The 19,581-nt window shown below is 46.0% G+C and overlaps 1 protein-coding gene across 3 annotated transcripts in view; it reads left to right on the forward strand.

Moving 5' to 3' along the window:
* KLHL29 (kelch like family member 29) overlaps positions 1–19,581 on the forward strand; it is a 304,257-nt gene that overhangs the window by 42,030 nt on the left and 242,646 nt on the right. The gene's annotated exons all lie outside the window — the stretch shown is intronic.

The raw sequence follows: 19,581 nt of genomic DNA on the forward strand, positions 1-19,581 counted from the left end.
CTCCTGGCTGGCCTTGCTCCCTCAGCCCTCTCCACCCGCAGCTATTTCTCGGTGGCCACCATGAATACGGATGGGGGAAGATTATTCTTCATTTCAAATCTACCCTTATTTTTTTCTTATTACAAAAGCAATATACGTTCATTATTTAAAAACCAGAAAATATGAACAAAAAAGAAGTGTATGAAAATACCTCATTATACCACCTACCCCAAAGATAACCACTGTATAAAACTATAGGTATCAATTCCAGATTAGCTTTTCTCTTTTTCCTCATTCTCTCTTTCATTTAAGGTTTTTGTGTACATATAAACACGGTATTTAGTGTTACAGGGTTGTTGTTTTTTTCACCATAAATGAAATCATGCTTATGCATATCATAACCTGATTTTTTCACTTAGAGTGTCTTGGGCACCTTTCCATGTCAATGCTTGAATATCTAACTCTCCTTGTCAAATAGCATTCAATAATTCATAATGCTGAAGCATTGATTTATGCAATCTTCTTTTGTTGGCTGTTTAAATTATTTTCAAACTTTCCTTATGAACGTCTTTGTGTACTGCCCAGTTACCTGGTTAGTTCATTGGTTGTTGTGTCAGTGGTGAAGCTGATTTATTCATCCCTTCAAGCCAGATATTTACCAAACTCCTCCTGCTAGGGGCCTTCCATGGTGCCACACGCTGGGGCTTCAGTAGTGCCCAGGATGACAAGGTCCCCGTCTCTGCACTTCCAGAAAGGGGACATGGTTCGTAAACAAGAAATGAGTAAATTTTAAAAATCACAGCAGCTTGTGGGAACTGTGGTACAAAACCAACAGGACGACGTGATAGAGGGATTGAGAGAGGAGGCGGGGCGGTTCCCGTGGATGGGAGGTCAGAGGAAGCCTCTCCGAGGAGGCGCGTTTGAACGAGACCTGAAAGAGAAGAAGCCAGGGCCGAGCAAGACAAACGGGGGCCTGGTGTGGCTGCGGAATGGGAGGGAGGCGCAGAGCTCAGGGAGCAAGGGGACAGCTGACCTAAGAAGAGACTGGAGAAATAGGGGGGACCCCAGGGGCTGCGGTGACTCTGTGGATTTCATGCCGGGAACAATATGACATGGCAGTGGTCGGGGGATGGAGGGACGGAAAAGGCACTGAGATTTATTTGGAAGTGGAACCTACAAGACACTGAGGTGGGCCTGGGGGGGTGGGGGTGGGGCAGGGAAAGAGAAGAACCGAAGGAGACTTCCGGGTTCATCCCGAGGAGCCTGGCTCTGCCTCCTCGCCTCCAGAGTGAGTGCCCTAATTTGTCCCGATGACGGCAAGGGCAAGCCTCCCAGCCTCTGGCCTGCCCCCTCGGCAGGGAGAATGCCCACGGGAACGCCCACATTTGCCTCTTCTGCGGGGTCTCTCTAGCCCCTTGGAGGATGGACATCTATGCCAGTCCTGAGTCTCCAACAGCAGAAGGGTTAGCTCTGCGACAAGGAAATCCTACAAAGCGTGTACTGAAATCTCTTTACAAAGTTGCCAGGGCACCTGAGTTATAGGGGCTAGAGACCCATTATTAGGATGTTGCCAGGATCCTGTTGCTCCAAGACTTTGCTGCACAACCGGCCCCAGGAGGGAGTGTGGGGTTGGGTGGGGAGCAGAGCAGTGGCCAGAGACTACTTGCAGTGATGTCCAGGTGCCCTGGCTACCTGGGGGGGTCTAGGACTGGGAATAACCTGCATCCCGTGCTGTAGCTGGAAGGAGAAGGGTGCCGATAGGAGGCACATCACAGAGGCAAACAGATTCCCAATCTGATTTCACAAAGCAATAATGGTGTCTTTTTAAACGATGAAAAATGCAACTGTCAGTGTGCAATAAGTGTCCTCCTCTTGGGGGCCGGGGCGGGGGGGTGGTGGGGTGTGTGTGAGTGTATAGTCCTTAAAAACAAAAGCTAGGCTGTGGGTCATGGTCCAAAGCCAAGAACTCTGTGCTTTGACAAAGCAAACAGGATGGTTTTGTTCTGTGGGAGAGAAAGGCCTTGTCCAAACCCTCCACTCGGGTGAGGGCACAATCAAGAATACGACCTTAATTGAAACTTCGGGCAGTCATAATGTATAGTTCCAGAGTGGACTAAAGTTCTGATTTCATGCTTGGGCCTCTTAGACAGGAAAGAAGAAAGAAAGAAATGGAGAGATTGAGATGCCTCCCCCCAGGCCATTTCTGGTGAACCAGTTACTGGGGTTTTATACACATTTTTACAAAGGGACAAATATATGGGTCAGATGAAGTGCTTTGCAGGGGGCTGGGTTTTGACATGCTGTAAATAGTTGGCCGCAATGGGGCAAGACTGGCTACACTGAGCCATTACTGTGATTAAATCCTCAACCTCCTCAGGTCCCATTGGCTCTCGGTCCCGCTGTGAGCTGTACACAAACACTCTGTCATGTGGTCTGGGCAGCCTGTGCCCACCAAGGCCTGGGGGTGGGGGTAGTGAGTGTCCCTGGACATGGGCTGAGGGAGGATCTGGGAAGCAGAGAGGAGGTGAGGGCTGGTGCTGGCCAAGGGAACTAGTGGTCTTGTCATAAAAAAGCCCTACCCCCGGCCTTCACATCATCCCATAGCTTGATGCGCCGGGGGCTAGTGTGAGGCAGAAGCTGCGTGTGACTGAAGGGTGAGGAGGCCATGATGAACCCATTGGGGAAAGTGCCCTAAAAGTGGCAGCATTTCAGTGTGGCCTTTGGAATGGGGCATGTCAGCATCTATGGTAGAACGGTGAGGTGCCTTCTGGGGAGTGGGAGCTGCATGCCCCATGGCACAGAGGTGTGAAAATGTGTGGTGAACACTGGAAGGCACAAAATGCGGTGCTAATAGATGAGGGGTATTGGGAGACCACACTGGGGAGGTAGACTGGGTCTTGAAGGCCATCCTGAGGTATATGTCCTTGAGGCTACAGGAGCCTCTGGCGTGGTTTGTGCCTATGAGTGAAGGCATCACGTTACAAGTTGGCCCTGTCGAGCGAAGGGCCATGGTCAGGCTGGATGGGAGAGAAGTTACAGGCCATTGAGAGCTGTGATGTCCAGATGGACATGACGACCCTGAACGGGACAATCCTATAGCAGCCGTGGCAAAGAATCGACAGGGCTTGGGAATCCGTTTGGGTGACATGGTGAAGGAGAAGTCAAGTTCACCTCCCAAGTTTGGGAAGTAAGCTGCTGTGGCACGTAAATCAATTTTCTCCTCTACTAAGTTTATTCATTTAAGTGCCCAAACTTAAATTAACTCTTTTTTGGTAGAAAGCTTTCTAACTAGTGACCACCGAACATCACCCTCTGCCTTTTTAAGCAAAGGAAGTAGAACATAACTACAGTTTGATGAGACCACTGCTATGAATGGTTGTAACTGCCCTCATTGTCACACGCCTCAAGGCCTGTGGAGGTGTGTGGGACCCTTTGCCCCTCAATTATTGTACTTAGCAGAGTTCTGGGTCTTCTCTTTTAAAAGAAAACAAAACAAAAACAAAAACAAAAAAAAGCTATTGCTTTCTCCCTGTTCTGCCCTTCTTTGCTTCCAGCTGTCATTTCTCAGTCATCGAGCTTTTAGGACAGTCATTCTCCTGCTATTTCTAATCTTCTGCCCCAAGCTTTTCCAATCGACAACTCTTCTTAAAATAAAGTGCATGGCCATTGTGAGGGTGGTTTCCCTCGTTAACTGGTGGGTTCCTTCCATTACTTCCCCAGCTTTACTGCAGATAACTGAGTTCTGAGTGCACGGGGATGTTTTCCTATGCCTTCAGGATTACCCACAGTGCCTAGCACGGGGCTGAGCACATTGTCCATCCTCGGTAAACATCTATGGATTTAAGAGATGTAAATAGCCTTCTGTGTATTTTTTTTCCCCCATCATCAAAGGAGTCCACCTTTAGTCCCTTGAAAGCTGATGTTACAAAGCCATTTGGAGAGCCGGTTTTTCTTCCCTTTAGATGTGGTGTTAATTGTTTGGCGATTGCCTGTGGCACTGTGGAAGTCTGCGCCTCAGGGACAGAATAGCACTGCCTCCCATTGTCTGTGGATTTAGGCGCCAAGTGCAGCCCAGAGAAAAGCAGATGAGTCACAGGTGTGGATCCGCTGGGCGGCTCTTGTTAGCAGTACAAAGCCACAGGTGTGCATTGAGAGCTGCCAAGCCGGATGAGGGGCCTTGACGATTTTGAGAGTCTCGGGTCAAGTTAGTTACATGTGGACTTGAAAATGCTTTGGAGATGCAGCCAGACTTCCACAGCCATGGAGAAAATGAGAGTGATTTCTGCTCCTTGCTGTTGGGTCACCATTTAAGCCCATGTCTTGCTAGGTCAACGTCTGCGTGCCCGGAGCTATAAATTAAAAATATGCCTCAGACTAGGGTGCCATTTCTCTGACTAGAAGCTGGGTCTGTTTATTCCCTTGTGGTTGCTAGGAGCATCGTAGACCAGAAGGAAGGGAATGGAAGATGAATGATTTTAAGCATATTTTCCAAGAGGAATGAAACTGTAAACACAAATTCTCACACACCAGAAAGTAACTGGTTTCCACCCACTGTAGCAAAAGCTCATTGCGAGATCAAGACTCTCTGAAAATCAATCCCCCACGCTCTGGCTCAGCTGGGCTGCTGGCTTGATAGAAAGTCCTAGTTCAGCAGGAATGTGTGGGCAAGGTGTAGTAAGTAGGCCATGTCTATGCAAACCAGCCTCTGAATCAGTTACTTAAAACAACAGCCTTGGGTGACATCAACAATCATCCTAATCTAGTTCATCGGGGAGCAGCAATGTATCTGAGAATCTCATTCAGTGCCACGAGATTGAGGTGGGTTTCAGATTGCTATCACGGTTGTGAAAATTCTGCAGTACTCTGGCCCTCCTTTATTTTAACAAGGTCCTTAACATGGACAAGTTGGCATCCCTCTTGCTAGAGAGACTAGGGAAAAAGGCACTTTTATGGGGGTGACATGGTTTTATTTTCACAGATTCAGAAAAAGCTACATAGAGCATGGGCTCTGCTATCTAATTATTACCATAAAGACGGCTGCTGAATTCTAAACCCAGAGTCAACACTTTTGACATACGTTCTCCAGCATTTAACTGGCTTATAGCAAACATCCTGTCTCAGTTTCTATATCACCAGGCAAAACTCCACACCAAAACATAGTGGCTTATAAGAACAACAGTCATTATTGGCTCAGGATCCCGCAGGGTGGGCAGGGCCCAGCCAGGATGGTTCATCTCTGCTCCTCAGGATGTTGGCTGAGTGCCTTGACCAGGTGGAAAGGTGCATTCCCAAGGCAGTTCATTCCCAGGGCTGGCAAGTTGTTGCTGGCCATCGGATCGAAGCTCAGCTGGGGCTGTTGACCAGAGCCTCGCTTCCTTCCCCTGTGGCCTCTCCCGGTGGCTAGGTTGGGTTTTTCTCAGCACAGTGGTCGGGTTCTGAGAGTATCCTAAGAGGAGAAGTTCTCAGAGGACAAGCCCCACTGTGCAAGCACAGATCAAGATTCTGCTCATATCCTGCTTGCTTTTACGTCATTGGCTAAAGCCGGGTACATGGTGTGGCCGGGAGCATAATGGCCCCCTAAGGATGTCCACATCCCAGTCCCTGAAAACTGTGAATTTGTTATCCTTCCCGTGGCAGGAGAGATTTTGCAGATGTTAAAGATCTTGAGATGGAAATGATTCTGGATTATAGGGGTGGGCCCAATGCCATCACAAGGGTCCTGATGAGCGAAAGACATAGACAGAAGAGTCAGTGTCTGAGAAAACGAAGAGATGACAGAAGGAGAGTTTGGAGTAATGCAGAGGTTGGCTTTGGAGTTGGAAGTAGGGGCCACAAACAAAGGAAGGCAGACAGCCACTGAAAGCTGGAAAAGGCAAGGAAATGGATTCTCACCTAGAGCCCCCAGAAGGAACACTCTTGGTGACACCTTGATTTTAGCCCAGTGAGACTCATTCTGGGCTCTTGACTTCCAGCCCCACAAAATAAAAAAATTTATGTTGTTTTAAGCCACAAGTTTGTGGTGATTTGGGACAGCAGCAATAGGAAAGGAATGTACAAGGGCCAAGCACAGAGTCAGTGTGGGGCAGACATATATGGAGTGAAAACAGGAGCCCGGGTTCATGGCGGGGGTCACCAAGGGAATGGTCTACCCTTCAAAACAGGGTACTTCCTGCAAACCAGAACATCATGGGGTTTTCATCAGGAAGTGATTTTGCCAGAGTTAAATATTTTATGGGTGCCTTATCATAACTTCTCCTGGTCAAGGTGAGTGTTTGGTTTTCTATGCTTCACTGTATTCCAACCTAAAGTTGTAACTGCCACCCTGAATGGGACACCACTTTAGGGCCTTGTGCTGAAACCAAGCTAAGATTCTTTTTCCTTTCCCTGATTTTTATTATGAGAAATTGCAAACATAGAGAAAAGTGGAAAGAACAATAAAATGAATTTCTGGATACCACCTAGATTCCATCATTGTTGACATTCTGACATATTTGCTTAACTTATAGTTGTGTGCATATTTATCTAATATGTGTGTGTGTGTGTGTGTGTGTGCATACACTTTTTGTTTGTTTGCTGAACCTTTTGAAAGTTGCAAATACCCAGACCCTTCATCCCTAAATTCTTAAGTATATATGTCCTAACTATGGAGACATTCTCATATATTACCACATTGCTATTATCACATCTAAGAAAATTAATAATAATTCCCCACTATCATCTAACATCCATTCTACATTCACATTTCCCCAATGGCCAAAAAAATTTTTATTCATTCATACATTAAGTTGTTAATGTCTCTCTGTTCTCTTATTCTAAAACAGCCCCACACCTTTTTCCCCTTTTCATGACATTGAAGAGACCATGCAAGTTTTCTTCTTGAATGTCCCACATCCTAGATTCGTCCAGTTATTTCATTGCAATGGTGCCTGACTTGTTCCTCCATCCCCTATGTTTCCCATAAACTGGAAGTTAGGTTTAAAGACTTGGCTGGATTTGCGTTCTACACTTTTGTCAAGAATACTTCGTAAATGGTGCTGTGCCCTTCCTATGGCATCACACACAGAGGTGCATAATGTCTAGTGCCCCTGGTTGGTAAAGTTAAGTTTAATCACTGGGTTGAAAGTGGTGATAGGTTTTTCCTTTTGTGATTTCAGGTAACCTGTGGGGTGGTCCTTCAGCATGGGGCAAATAGGCTGCTTCCGACAATTTTTCAAACCTGAAAACCCTTACTCAAACCAGTTATTTCCAGTGTAGATGGTGACTTTCTAATTCTGTCATTCTTTCTACATCTATTAGGTGAAGGTTTTTGTAAAGAAGACCTCATATCCCTCTTTGAGCCCTTCCTTGCTTTTAGGCACAGTATGTCCCAGATAGACCTTGTATTTTCACTGTTCTAGACCTAGATTCAGCCATTTTCCTGAGAGATCCTAGTTCTTTTTAGTGGGGAGTTAAAACCAAGATCTCGGCACTAGGGATGCTCATTCTAGGACCATTTAGTGGGTAGAACCAGAAAACATATTTATTTACTAAGTGTTGTGTTCACATTGATATTTCTGATTCAAATTTAATATTCAGGGTATTTTTCTTAAGGTTTTTAGTGTTTTTTTTTTATATTTGAATCTCTCTTCCCAAAGTGAAAATTTGATTGTCATACATTAACAGATGTACCTTCTGTCCATAATAATACATAAACACATAAAATAGTTTCAAACTTAAAACACCAATATTATTACTAGAGTAAAACTACTGAGTATAGCTTTTCTTTGCATTTCTTTTTGACCTTGGGATCTATCCCATTATGAAAGTATAGAGTACACTGTTCAAAAAGTTATTCTTTGTGTGATTATGTTATCAATTCGATAAACACGTTTATTTAAATTGTAAGGTTTACCTGTCCTTTTTAAATTAATTTTTGTGGGGGTGTTTTGGAAAGTAAAAAACATTCACGTGGTTTAAAAGTGAACACTATAGGGCGCCTGGGTGGCTCAGTTGGTTAAGCGACTGCCTTCGGCTCAGGTCATGATCCCAGGGTCCTGGGATCGAGTCCCGCGTCGGGCTCCCCCTGCTCTGCAGGGAGCCTGCTTCTCCCTCTGCCTCTGCCTGCCACTCCCCCTGCTTGTGCTCTCTCTCTCTGTCAAATAAATAAAATTAAAAAAAAAAAAAGTGAACACTATATAATTACGGCAGCCTCATCTAAATCTTGACTCCATACCTGTCTTTTCCACCCTGGGACCCTACACAGGTCACCATTTTGTCAGCTTTTTATTTCTCTTTCCCCTGTATCTTTTTGTAAAAATAAGCAGATTTTATATTCATTCTGATTTCCACTTATTTGCTAGACAAGAGTAGTCGAGGGCCAATGCTTTCTTTCCTCTTGCCTTGTCTACTTTTTAGCATAGTCCTGACACATCTCCACTTGAGCCCACGAGGCTGTCCCCCTTCTCTCGAGCTGGGAATGCTCCCCTTCACCAGGTGGTGGCACTGAAGTGGATTCAGCCAGTGGCCTGTTGGATCGTTTCTGATCTTTTCCTTTGCCTACCATGCTGTAATGAGTGATCTCTAGCTGGTGTTTTTTCATACGTGTGAAGGTATGACTTCAAGTGGAATTCAGGGTCACAGGTAAAAACATACATCATTTCATCAGGTCTTGCTAACTTACCCTCTTTGGGGCCAGGCTGCCCTGCATTTGCTGGCAAGTGGGTCTCCACAAACTTTCGGATTTTGCCAATATCATGAGGAAGAGGTGCTCTTTCAGCTTAGTTGTGATATTTATGTTACGTTGAGGAAGACGGAGCATTTTTTCTTAGGTCTAAAGGCCATCTTCCTTTCTCTTTCTGTGAACGGTATACATCTTTTGTTCATTCTCTGTCTTGCTCTGGGTCTTTTCCTTTTTCTTTCCTTTTCTTTCTTTTTTTTTTTTTTTTTTTAGATTTTATTTATTTATTCATGAGAGACAGAGAGATAGAGAGAGAAGCAGGCCCCCAAGGCACTGGGAACCCAATGCGGGACTCGATCCCAGGACCCTGGGATCATGACCGGAGCCGAAGGCAGACGCTTAACCATCTGAGCCACCCAGGCACCCACTCTGGGTCTTTTTCTTCTCAATTTTAAGAGCTTTTCGTAATACTAGAGAGATTAGACCTTTGTCTCTGATAGAAGTTGCAACTGTTTTCCTTTCTTAGTGTTGTCATTTGTCTTTTGACTTGACTTACATGTGTTTTGCCATGCATTTACGTTTTTACATAGACAAATTTATCAGTCTTGGATTATCTCTAGATTTTAAGTTAAAATTGGAAAGACTTTTCATCCCCCAGGTTATCAAGGAATTCACCCATTTTTTCTTTCTAGGACATATGTAATTTCATCGTCCATTTAGATAATCTAATCCTTGGGGAGTTTATTCTGGTGAATGCTGTGAGATGTGGAGTTAGTTTTGTTTTTCCAAAAGGCCATGCATCTTTCCCCAAAAGGTTTAAGATGTCACCTTTGTCATATGCCGAATTTCCACGTGTCCTTGGGTCTACTTTCCAGTTTTCTATTGTTCATTGATTTGTCCGGCCTGAGATTCATGAAGGTCACCTTGACCCACCTCTGGGTGGAGGGATAGTGTGTGTCTCTGTCATTCCTTCCATAGTCCGGAGTCAGCCCAACCCCAGAAGGCGAAGCTTATGACAGAGTACTCAACCTCAGCAGAGGGAGGCTTCGGTCCAGATGATCGGACTGTAATTGACATCACAGCCACTCTCTGCAACCCACATGGTACCAACAGCTTTGTTAAGGGTGACAGTATTGACAGAGTGGGTCTGGGGATAGCCAGCACATCTAGTCCTTGGGGGTAGATATTCTAAAAGTTCTTCCTCGAGGTCATGCTGGACTATTAGGTACCATGTACCAATCTCTACTATCTGGCTCCCTGTGGAATTGCTTTTGTTGAAGAACACTTCGGTGACAGGTCATGGTCCTGTATTGAGGGTTGTGCTAAGAAAAAAGCCCAGTGAACCTCGAGAGTGTTTTTGAGCACTCACGATACTATTCTCTCACTCCCAGTCTGATCTGACCTTTCCTGTCTTTATCCTGGATTCCTGACATTATTTTACTTGTTTCTTTTCTTTTTATTTTAATGCATCTTTGGAAGCTGTTTTTGGAGTCGGGGGATATATTTTAGAAGGAGAAAGGAGGGAAGGAAGGGAGTTAGATGAAACTGAGGGCTTTGTACTGCTGAAATATGTAAACAATGTGCAATCCTTGATTTCAGGCTAGATTTACTGCACTTTTCAAAGGAACTTCTCTTTGACAGGTTTACCTAACGCAGAAAAACACCTTTGCTTCCAGGTCAAGCAGTTTCATCCTTTAAATCTTACCGTTTTAGATCAGGGAGAAATAAATGCAGAAGGATTTTAAAAGTTGATGCGGGTTCGGACAAGCGTTCTTCGGGACCAAAGTCAGCTTGAGACATTGGTGTTTAACTTCGTCAAACACATCAGCACCCCGACTCGCCTTTGCCATCGTGGGCCTGGGCTGGGGTGAACGCTGCATCACTCCGTGGACCAAATGCAGTCCTCTCTGCGGGCATTCATCACCATGCTGGTCCTGTCTCCCTCACTTCCTGGATCTTCTCCTTTGGTCCAGCAGCCCTTTTAACCATGTGCAGAGCATACCCCCTCTAGGATGCCATGGCTGCTTTATTCTTTTTAAATTCCATTTGCTCCAGTCTCCCCAGCCCCGGGCTCTACTTGTACCTGAGGTGACTACATTGACCTTACTTTCTTGCTTGATAAATTCGTTGGCACCTCTCTTGCAGGTGTGCGCACAGAATGCCAGAACTAGAACGGCATGCCCTGAGTGCCCCGTGTGGTCAGTCCTGTGTCGAGGGAAACAGATGAGTACGACAGGGACTGTGCCCTAGAGGGTGCCGAGAAAGACAGCCTGGGTGCAGGCTCTGCAAGGGGTGGGGTGCAGTGAGCAGGAGTCACGGTCCTGAGATTGCTCCGTGGGGAGGCCTGGAGCAGTAGTTAAAAGAGACCCCAGAATTAAACTCCCGCCACCAAAGTGGGGACTGCTGGTTTAGAGCGTGCACCTTCCTCCTGGGCTCTGTTATGTTCATCACTGTCCTCCCAAAGTGATGGCACCACCCTCTTCTCTTCCACATAGGTCTGTCTTTGGTGTCTTGTCCTCCTGTTCTCTTCAGTGTATGAAGAGAGAGAACCGTTTTGCCCAAGTCATTGCTTGGGGGTGCCCGTTTTTGTTGCATTTGGTCAGGCAGCCTTGCAGATATAAAAAGTTGTCCATCAGCTCACTATGTCTTCTGAACAGTGCTGACTGCCTTGGCTTGGACACAGCTGGCCCTTCGTGGCTGACCTTACCCCCACGCAGCTCAGCACCGGGGTCTGTCATATCATTAAGCCTTACGCAAAGGCCCATATTCCTTATTCACAAACCTGAAATAGAAAAAGCTCTGGAAACAAGAAATCATTTGACAGCACAACTTGACCTAAACTGACACAAGGCCTTTAGATTTCTCATTTCTCCCAGTAAACTTAAGTGTTCACACCTTTTGCTGTAGAAATACTAATACGTCTGATTCGGGGTTGCTGTTGCAGGCCCTCCTGGGAGTATCATGCAATACAACATCTGTATTCTGAATCCCAAAGCAGGTTCGGTCCCGAGGACGCGGATTCGGGGATTATGGACCTGGATAAAACCAGAGGCTTAAATTTCCCTCCATGTGACGGACAAGACATCTTATGCCTAGAAGTGACCCAGGCCACAAAGAGTGAAACGATGACGATGTAATGCCCAAACCTTTGAAAATATCCAAACCCAATCAGTATACCAACAACCTCCTCATCCCTGGAAGATCCACCAGACATGCAAGGAGCCTAGAAAAATGTCCCCACATCAGAATGTCACTGGATGTCCTGCAGTTCCCACAATTTGTCAACTCTGGGTGCCCTGACACCAGGACACCAGTTTTCCAAAACCGAATTTAAATGTTTTCCGTATGTCAGGCACTGTTCTAATTGCCTAACTGGATTAACTAAGTGAATCCTTATGACAACCCTTTGAGGCATAAAGTGTCAGTATCCCTTTACAGACGAGGAAACTAAAGTCCAGAGAGATTAAGTGTATCCATTACAGTTTAGGAGCCAGAAAACAGACGCTTCTCTGGCTATTTAAGGAAAGACTAATAGAGGGGATTAGGAGTTTCCAAAATCATTAGATACGCAGGATCTTGGCAACACAGCACGGCAGAGCTGTATTCTGACGGTAGAGGAAAGGCTGGGGTTCGGGACCCCCACTGTGGGAACTGCAGACCTCAGGAACGCCCACCTTTGCTGCCATCCAGGGACCAGGAGGGGTCACTGCAACTGCTGGCTTCAGAATTGCATCTGCTACGTGGGTACTCTGCTTCCCAACACATCCGCAAAGCTGGTGGCTGGTCTCCTCACCTCTGCTTGGCAGGAGAAGAGCAGAATCTACAGCCATATGGCCCCACCTCATTTCCTTCGCCTCTCAGATCATATCCAAGCACGCCTTCTGGGTAGAATCTTACACACATCTAGATCCCTGGAGGTGTGAAGGAGTATGCCGTTTTAGCTTTCTTGACTTTGAAATACAGGAAGACACATCAGGAGTAGGGTTGAATGGATGTTGATCGGGCCAGTTTATGGTTTCATGCATTAAGTAAGTTCACAAAGATGACCCAGGACGTGGTCGAACCAGGATTTGAAACCAGGCTGTCTGGTTCCAGAGTCTGTAAATTCTACTGCCTTTCCTACTCCAAGAGCTCATATCTGGCCTGGCTGGCCCCCATGACATGTCTTCTCCAAGCTCTCTTTCTTCAAGAGATCTTCGGTTAGCTGGTCCACGTATCTGTATGTCCAAAAGGGCCTCTAGAACTAGACTCTGAATCCTTTAGGGTCTGGGATTGATGATCTCCATCTACCGTGGATTATCTCCAACTACCACGTACTGGCTGGATGTATCAGTGACCCATTGACCCAATAGGGTTGTACAACAAAGTCACCCCAAAATTCAGTGACTTAAGGCAACATCTAGGGGCGCCTGAGTGGCTCAGTCCGTTAAGCTTCTGACTCTTGGTTTTGGCTCAGGTCATGATCTCAAGGTCGTGAGATTGAGCCCCATGTCTGACTCTGCGCTGGGCATGGGGCCTGCTTAAGAATCTCTCTCTCTCTCCCTCCCTGTCCCTCTGTGCCCACCCTTCCTCACCCCTGTTCATGCACACATGCTCTCTCCCTCTCTCTAGAAAGAAAGAAAGAAAGAAAGAAAGAAAGAAAGAAAGAAAGAAAGAAAGAAAGAAAGAAAGAAAAAAGAAAGGAAGAAAGAAAGAAAAAGAAAAAGAAAGAAAAGAAAGAAAAAAAGAAAGAAAGAAAGAGAGAGAGAGAAAGACAGTGAACATCTAGTATTGCTCATCTAGTCTGTAGGTTGGCTGGTTCCTCTGTCTTAGCTGGGTTCATCCATGCTTCTGTTGGCAGCTGCAGGCCACTTAGGTGGCTGTGTTATCTTAGCTGGGCTCTCTCAGACTTGGGCTCAGCTCACAAATCTCTGGCTGGGTAGGCTTGCCACTCATCCTCCAGCAAGTCTGGCCAGCATGTTCTTCCAGCCTTTGTTGAGAAGTGAGAGAGGAAGTAGAAATGTACCTGTACTTTTCCAGGCCAAGTCACATGGTCATGCTCAGGGTCACAGTGGAAAGGGCACCTCAAAGTTATAGGGCACAGAGTGCCCCAAGGAGGCAGTTAGTTGGGAACCATCAACCTTAGGACACAAATATTTAACCTCTCAGACAAGCCCATGCACCTGGGTTCAACTTTCTGGAGCCCCGCAGGGCCTAATCTAATGCAGAAGTCAGCCCCCTGGGGCCATCTAGCAAAGTTCTGCATAAACTGAATCTTCCATTCTTCTGGCTGGTTCGGTTCTGTGCTCAAGCCAGGCTCACCAGCTGACTCAGGGATACAGCCATTCACTTGCAGGCTCCTGCCTCACGGAGACACTTCTCAACAAAGACAGTCTTTTGACATCTCAAGCTGCATGTCTGCTCGCTCTCCAATTAAAAGGCTTATGTCCTCAATGTGACAAATACCAGGGAAAACAATCCCACAATTCAGAGCACAAGTGGGGAGAACACAAGCAAGTTAATCATGAATCGGGCGCCGGCCTTGCTGTCCAGCTTCCGTCTGGCTTCTTGGTGAGACAGAACAGGACTCTCCCAGGATCTCCCGGGTCACGCCGGCCGCTCTGCTCGGGCAAGATGTGCCATCGGGTGAAGATGGTTCGCCTGCTCTGCGGGATCATGTGAAGGCTGAGGGTTGTTTTTCCCTAGCTTCAATTTCAGTAGGCAGATCTTACGTTTTCTTAATTCATATTTAATAACCTGACAGTGCTGTGTGGTGGCTGTGCTGTGAGGACAGAGCGGAGGCCAGGGTCCCCTGTGCAGTGGATCTTTGGGCCCCCCTTCCCTGCAGAACAGGAGGGGTTGCCCCAGCCCCAGGCCTGAGGGTTCAGTTAGCTGCGTCGATACTGGAAGACTCTAAGGAAAACACACCTTCCTCCCATTTTTTCATCTGGCTCCCTTTGAAGCCAAGTTGAGTTGTCTCCCTAGGCCCCCAGTGAAAGGAGAGTTGTGTTCTCTGGTTTGCTTTATTAAGATATAATTTACCTTCCATACAGTTTGCCCATTGGAGGTATATGATTCAGTGGTTTTCAGTATATTCACACAGATGTGCAGCTGTCACCACGGTCAATAATTTCATCACCCCAAAAAGAAACCCACACCTGTTAGCACCCATCCCCCATTCTCTTCTTCCCCCAACCCCTGGCAGCCACTAATGGACCTTCTGTCTCTGCGGATTTCCTTATTATGGACATACCAAACGAACTGAATCATATAATATGTGGTCTTTAGGGACTGGATTCTTTCACTTCACATCAATTAAGTAACTTTTTTAGTCTTTGAAGGCAGATGAGTGGGTTTGAATCCTGACTCCACAGCCAACTGGCTGTGTGGGCTTTGGCAAACGGCTTAACAGCTCTGTGCCTCAAGTTTCCCCATCTTAATAGGAGGAGCGTTCCAGTGCCCTGTCCCATAAAGTTCACTGGGTTAACGCACGTAAAGGCTTCGAGCCGAGCCTGGGACACAGAGTTCAGCAAGCCTGAGTTCTTGCCATCTTTCTTGTCCTGGCTTTCCCTAAAGACCGGTCTAGCTCCCCTTGAGGCAGCCTGCCTCTCTGCGTTCACTCCTTCGGCAAACATTTACTGCAGTTTGCACAACTTCTCCCATCAGGGCTGCACCTGTGTCCCAGGGTCTGGGTAACCCTGCATGTGCCTTGCAAGTTCTCAGCCAAGGCTGCAGCCTCCTGCCCCCAGCCCCTTTGTCCAAGGCAGTCTTATGGCCCCTCTGTGGGCTTTGAGGTTCAGAAAAGTTAAATAGTTCTGGGAATGGCGCTTGGAGGGCGACTACCCTCTTTACTCTCACTATCACCACCCTTCATGTCCTCAATATTTTCACTCTCAAGCTGGGAGAGAGTAAGTCCTGTCACAGCCCTCCTGGAAAAGAGCCACTCCCTTTGTTCTTATTTGCCGAGGTGTGGTACGTTCATATTATTAACTATAAAAGTGATACAAACACATTTACAAAGGTCGCAGGATAAAATAAAACAAAACATATCCCTCAAGCCTGAGGTACTGTCTTCCCTTTGAAGGATTCTTCTCTCCGTCTCCAGGTGGGTGGAACTTGAGGAGATCCAGGAGGCTGTGTTCAGGAGACAGTCACAGAATCCCCCACCCCAGAGCCCTAGCACTGCGCTTCTGTGTAACCACCCCATTTGTACTGGGGGACTGTAGTTTCTTTGTGCATTTTTATGTCTTTCCATGTCTGGGTTTGTCTCCCCTGAGAGATTGTAAACTTCTAAAGAACAAGAACTGTGTTGTCTCCTTTTATAATGTGTGTGTTTCACAAAAAAATAAGTAAAAGTAAAATTTTTGAAGTGTTTATCTACACCTACAGTGTTCTCTTACTGACATGAGGGTCCAGCGTCTCTGGGGATTGTGTGACAAACACTCCCTCACCCCTGCCATTATCAGCTGGTTAATATAACCCAAGCACAACTTGATCTTCATGTATTTCTGGTTGTGTCTTTGGCCCCCAGAACTACCCATGCTGTGTAAGGTGACAGAAAATGCAGCAGTGGCCAGCCTAGGGCCAAAAGGTAGGATTTCTCTGAAGCTTCAGAATTTTGTTGGCTTATAGTGCATCTCCCATATTGAGACCTTTTCAGAAATACTATTGGAAAAAAAAAACGAAACAAAACTGTAGAGGTGTAGCATTTTCCTCTGTGCCAGGTAAGGACTCTGGAAAAGAACCCACCCCCTGTTTCTAGGCCTTTGCCTCCTTTCAGACACTTGGAGGATGAAGGAGGAAACGTTAGTGTAGGAACCAAGGCGCCATCATGGCCTGAGATGGGGCCACAATAAATGATAAAAATGGCTAGCACTTATTGAATGCTTACTATGTGCCAGGCTGTTCTAAGCATTGATGTGTAGTATCATCTCATGCCCTCCTTACAAAACTGTCTGAAAAAGAGATGCCCTGGGGATGGGGTCACTGGGTGATGGGCATTAAGGAGGGCACTTGATGTAATGAGCCCTGGGTGTTATATGCAACTGATGAATCGCTGACCTCTGCCTCTGAAACTCAAGAGAGAGAGAGAGAGAGAGATGCCCATTTGCCAATAAGGAAATGGACACACAGAAAAGAAACATGACCTTAAAGTCCCACAGCTAGTAATGGCTGAACCAGGATTCCAGCCCACAGTGGCTGCGCCTGAAAATGCGAAATAATGCCATTCCCGAGTGGCAGTCCTTCCAGCTGGAACAGTGCTTCCTGGTGGGCAAAGCACACTGCCCCGTTTCCCCTCCAGAGTCTCAGAAACGTCCTTGTAGGAGCATGTCACAGGGGCCCGAATGACCACAGGCTGTCTGTCGAGGCCTTAGGTAGATTCACCAGCTCCTAATCTCTTCGTTTATTGCCTCTTTCTTAAACATTCAAAAATAAGGGCAGGAACTTCTCATTAAATCTTCACACCATAGCATTGGAGCCTCAGTGTTCCCAGAAACTTTAAGAGAGGTGCTCTGAGATTAAATAGGGTTGCGCAACAGCATCCCCACCTTAGAGCATTACATGGCACATTTATTGGGTTAATTGTTTTCTATACTTGGTCTAGTGCAGGAAGTCTGTGAATATGAATGGGGGGGAATGTCTTTTCTTTCCAGTGAAAGTTAGCATTTTCTTCGATTTATGAATGTAGGCAACGAACCACGGTAGTAGTAAGCAGGACCCGTGACTTTGTCACAAGTAGGATCACAGACATTTTCATCCTTGTTGCACATGCCCCAAAATATCATTTGCACTCATCACTGCTCTGAAATTAGGGTGGTTTTAGACATGACACCAGAGTTTATTATTTAATGCACTGAAAAGGAAGGACATTTACTACCACATTAACATTTTGGTTTTTAGTATTTTGAAAGCTATACTTAAACAAAGTTGGTCTCCTTCATCATCCTATGTGCTTTATTTTATGCATTCAAATGCATTATTCTGAAAGGTGTCCACAGGCTTCCCCAGGCTGCCAATGGTGTCCCTGGTCCCTGGTTACAATCCCAGGAAAGCACTTCGGAGGATTCAAAGATGGGAAATGCAGGAGGAGGGTCTTGTATACACATGTGCATACACACACACACACACACACACAGGATCCTTGCTGGGAGTGTGCAGTGGACCTTTCCCCTAGACCCAGAGCCCCTGCCAGGTACCAGTAGCCCCGTGATGCCTCGCTAACTCTGCTTCCCCAGCCACCCTGAGAAATGAAAACCAGTGCCCCTGACTCGTGGCAAAGACACTGTTTCAATTAAGCCAGAGAAACACAATTTATTATGAGCATGTTTTCAGTTCCAGGCGATGCCTTGAAAAGGTCAGCTTATATGAATATTTAGAAAAAAGCAAGATCATAAAATGAGAAGGACTTGGTATTTTAGGGGTTTTTTTCCCCTTTGGTGAAGAAAATTCAGGTTTACTCTTAGGACTGGCAAACTGCAGCATTTTTTACCGGACCTGCATTTACTCTTTAAAAAGGAAGATGTTTTAGAACAGCGTTTGAAGGGAATTTATGTTGCAGAGAATTTATAGCGTTTAAAATCAGGACAGCAAGCCCTAAGCATGAGACCAGTGGCTCACTCACTGTCTACTGGTCATTGAAGACAGCAAATCAGGAGAACATGCCTGCTTGGAAGATCCTGTGTAAGGCCTAATTGTTTTGTATTTGTTTCGGCTGATGGCTACTGTTTTCATTAGGGGCTTTTCATCGGTGAGTCATCTTTTGAAAAATTCAAATTTGATGTGTCACTTATTCCTTTAAAACCTCTGTTGTCTCCTCCCTGGCTGAAGGAGAAAATGCAAAATCCTTAACCTCATGCCCAAGCCCTTTATGCTCGGGCTGCAACATTTCTTCTTACCCTTGTGTTTCAGCCGCTTTCCTGCCTCCCCTCTCCTCCCATCCCACTCACATGGTGACGGAGACTGCTTGAATCATATCGTAGGGTGAGCTCAGTAAAAGAACAACCTAGTATGTTTATTCTTTATTTCACAGAGTAATTGTTTTAAAAAAATAAGTTTGTTTTTATGCTTCGTAGGCTGGATTTTATTTAAATCCCCACCCCAGGTTTTAAATTGGTCTAGAGGATGCCTCGTCTTGATGTCTTCTATAACTTTGATATACACCCCTTACAAAATCCGGAGCTCATTTTTGAAAAGATGCAGGTTACACATGTTAAAGCAGTTACTTATTCCACTTTATTCCACCTCCTTTTATAATCGTATCAGAAAACTGAATAATGATTGATTTGCACAGTCGCTCGGGATTGGTAGAATGCTCTGCTCCGAGCTTCTCTGTGAGTTTTGCTCTCCCTACATTCCTGCATTTTTCAGCAGTCTTCCCCTTGCCCAGGTCTCTTCTGCAATGAATGTTTCTATAATTCCATATAACAAGTATTTCCGGGAACCCACTGCCTGCCAGACACCATGCCAAGGGCCCGGTGTAGAAGGTGGACGAACAGCCAGCCGCCTCCCAATCGGTGCCCAGCGCCACATCCCCCGGACACTCCCGCTGATGGAGCTGAGGGTTTTATGCTGAGTCTGACCACTTGTAGAAACGAGAGGCGGAGGCACATTTATTTTTTCCTCACGTCCACACCCTGTGTTCCATCGGTTTGTAGACACATTTACTGTGTCTCCACAGTAATGTGTCTCTGGAGACACATTTACTGTGAATGAAAGAAGACCACCCTGTGGTACTTCCAGACCAGCCTCTTCCCTCTTCTCGGGTTGGGCTCCATTTGGTAGGAGTGTTGTCTAATTTTCGTCTCTTCAATAATTGGTGAAAAAGTTTTGGTTCTCCTGCAAAATCAGACCGTTGATAGATAGTCCGTGGTCCCTTGTGACTGGCTTATAGTGCTCTCTAGAAAGGTTAACTAATACGTTTTATAAATGCTGGGTATTGTAGCTCGGAGTGACATTCCGGTCAACTT

This window comes from Zalophus californianus, chromosome 8, assembly GCF_009762305.2.
Source record: "Zalophus californianus isolate mZalCal1 chromosome 8, mZalCal1.pri.v2, whole genome shotgun sequence".
Lineage (NCBI taxonomy): Eukaryota > Metazoa > Chordata > Mammalia > Carnivora > Otariidae > Zalophus > Zalophus californianus.